Source organism: Peromyscus californicus, unplaced genomic scaffold (genome assembly GCF_007827085.1).
Source record: "Peromyscus californicus insignis strain IS unplaced genomic scaffold, ASM782708v3 Scaffold_6__1_contigs__length_162567912, whole genome shotgun sequence".
NCBI lineage: Eukaryota > Metazoa > Chordata > Mammalia > Rodentia > Cricetidae > Peromyscus > Peromyscus californicus.
The window spans coordinates 47,400,307-47,403,706 of record NW_026294584.1 but is presented as its reverse complement, the minus strand read 5'-3'; the positions used below and the strand labels follow the sequence as shown (position 1 = coordinate 47,403,706).

The 3,400-nt window shown below is 43.4% G+C and overlaps 1 pseudogene; it reads left to right on the top strand.

Moving 5' to 3' along the window:
* Window positions 1-1,135: 1,135 nt before the first annotated feature.
* Window positions 1,136-3,090, top strand: LOC128099876 (serine/threonine-protein kinase RIO2-like; annotated as a pseudogene).
* The last annotated feature ends 310 nt before the right edge of the window (window positions 3,091-3,400 follow it).

Sequence of the window (3,400 nt, the reverse complement as noted above, 5' to 3'; positions counted from 1 at the left end):
GCAAGCATGAGAACCTGGATTTCTGATCTGATCGCAAACATCCACGTAAGTAGTCAAGCCCAGCAAGGTGTCTGTAATTTCAGCACTGGGGAGGCAGAGACTATTGGCCAGCCACCATAGCTGAGTCATTGAACTTCAGGTTTAGTGAGAGGCCCTGTCTCAGAAAACAAGGCAGAGTAAAGATTCTGACAGTAGACTTCTGGCCTCCACATTTACCTGCGCACATGGGTGGATATACCTAGATGAACACTTAAATGCACCACTCACGCAGCACACACACAAATTATTTTGAAAAGGGATGCAGACACTCACTAACAGAGCATTTGTTTAGCATGTGAAAAGTCCTAATTTCATCCTCCAGAAGTGAAAATAAAGTTACTCCTTCTGTGTCCCACTGTCAGTATATTATATATAAAAATACATCTGTAACACACCAATGAGGAGGTGGGAACAATTAAGTTATTGGGATCACATATAATTATGTATATCTTGGTCAGTCTACATGGTGAGAGTGAAAAAAATTACATACAAAAATGTCACCATTTTCCAAAATAAAAGTCCAGTGAGAAAAGTGGCATTAGTTTGTGTTTTCACTATTTTGCTTTCTATTGCTGAGATGAACACCATGACCAAGAGCAAGGTGGGGAGAGGAAAGGGTTTGCTTGACTTACAGATCCTGCTCACAAGAGTCTCAAGCAGGAACTCAAGCAGAGAGATTGGAGGAGTGTTGCTTGCTAGCTTGCTCCCAATGGCTTACACAGCCTGCTTTGTTAAATAACCTGGGACCACCTGCACAGGGGTGGCACTGCCCCACCATGGGCTGGCCCCTCCCACATCAGTCATTAATAGTCTGCCTAGGCTGGTCTAGTGGAGCCAGTTTTCAGTTGAAGTTCACCCTGCCTGGCTATTCCTGGCTTGTATCAACTGGAAAAAAAAAATCTAACCAAGATAAGAGTTGGAGGAAAATGCGGTTCTAACATACTTATAAAAATGGGTTTGGCCTGGCAATGGTGGCCCATGCCTTTAATCAAAGCCATTTGGCTTCATGAACTTCCCTGAAAGCATCATGTAGATACATTTCAAGCCTCTAGATTTTAAAAACATCAACTCAGAGCAGCCCTGTGTCTTCCGCAGAGGGAGGGAGTGTCTGTGTTGGGGCTGAGCCAGCATGGGGAAAGTGAACGTGGCCATGAGCTGCAGTGACTTCTGGGTCTCGACTGAAGCTGAAATGGGTATGAGGAACCATGAAATTGTTTCCTGCAGTTGGGTTGCCTCTATCACTAACCTGAAACACTGTGGCTGTAATAGTTTTAAGAGAATTAGCGAAGCATAAACTTTCAGCTTGGGGATGTGCTAAAACCATCCAGGGCTGTTGATTGATGAATGCTGGCTGATGACCCAGCGTTGAAAGCACTCTCTTCTAGACAGGTAGTCAAGTCTGTAGGAAACCAGGTGGGTGTTGGGGCGGAGTCAGATGTTTACACTGTTGCAAATGAAGAAAGAGCGATTTGCATTAAAGTCTCACAGACTGGGAAGAACTTCCTTTCAAAATCTGAAAAACAAGTGTGATTACCATGAGCACAAGCACGTTTCGTGGCTTTATTTCTTTCATTTTTCTGCTGTAGTGAGCTTTCTTGTTGGGACTGCCAGCCCCCAAATAATGACACAGAGATGTCTTATCAGTTATGATAGCCTGGCCTTTAGCTTAGGCTTGTTCCCAACTAGCTCTTAGAACTCAAATTAACCTGTTTTAATTCATCTACATTCTGCCACGTGGCTTTTTACCTCTCCTTCCATTCTGTATGTCCAACTCTCTCCACGTCTTGCTGGTGTCTCTCACACACCCAGACTCTAATTCTCGGAGTTCCTCTCTCTGTTTGGGAGTCCCGCCTAACCTCTCCTGTCTAGCTATTGGCCATTCAGGTTTTTATTAAAGCAATCACAGTGACACATCTTCACACAGTGTACAAATATCCCACAACACTCTGCTGTGAAGGAACTTGCCTACATGAAGGCATTATGTGAGAGGAAATGTCCAGTTCCAAAGCCAATTGATTATTAATTGCTGTGCAGTGGTCATGGAGCTCATGCATGGTTATACCCTGTGTCAGAGACATGTTGAAGACACCACATATATGATGAAACTATGGGACTAAGAGTCTAACTCAACAATCATGGGCCAATTCATGGAAATTTCAGTGGATTCAGCCTATTATTGGATAAAGATGACCATACCACCATGATTGATTTTCCATAAATGGTTTCCACTTCTCACTTGAATGCTGAATAGTATTTTGACAGATTTGTTAAATGTTTTAGAGAGTTCTTCAGGAAACATTTTGGCTATGACTTCTGTCCAACCTTTAGGGATATCAGGAGGGAGGGCACACTTCTGATGTTGAGGTCTCTGCCATTGGTGACACAAAGGAGATACGAGCAGATGATAAAGTGCTACCTCCAGTGGGTCCAGACGATAAAATGACTGAATCAGAAGAGGAACCTGACTTCTCATTTTTTAATGAAGAGATGTCAGAAAAAACATAGGTTTGGAGGCCAGAGGTAGAAAATGAATGAAAGCAGGCTGATGGATTGGATGGCGATTGTTGCTGCTCATCTGTAAACCTCAAGCAAACAGAGGAAGACAGTTTATCAGAGGGAGGTGCTGATGCACACGGTTTTGAAATGCCTTAATGAAAGCAAGTTTTAGAAGAAACGAAAGGGCAGTTTCCTGGCTGCAGATCCATGACTGGGTTTTCTGAGGAGAGGAGTAGACCTGAACAGTGACACCAAGCAAGATGGCCACAGGTGAAGGGGAAGCCTGCTGCCTCGGGAGAGTATGAGGATGATGAATACCCTTATCTCGCTGCCTTATTGCCATTGAGCAAGGAGTTCAAGCCTTCAGAGAGGAAGTGTGAAGCAGCATAGAAGAACACTGAGTGTGACAGTTCCTCCAGAACTGGTAAAGCAGAAGGTGAAAGGTTAGCTGACAAACCAGTAAAAATCACTGCTAGAAGCCGACTGGAGAAAGGAGAAGCAAATGTGTTTCTAAGCAGTGGAGGGAAAACATGCAAAATAGTAAATCAAGTTTGGGAGCAGCCAGCTTTGGGGGAGTCTAATATATTCCTAATATGTAGTTTTTAAGTTACTATAATTCTACTTTTGGCCGCCTTTGGTCTTTTATGGACCCAAACCACCATATACAGAAATAAGCCTCTTTAATCTATAAAAATAAAAGCACCAGCTGAATGTACCTAACTGAAACACTGTGTGATACTATGTGAATAAGTCATTCATATTCTCGCCCAACCCCTCTCCTTTTCTCCCTCCCTCCATTCCTCTGTCCATCCCCCCTCCCTCCTTTCTCAATGCAGAGCTAAGAGAATTCTATTTTGGAGGAAAT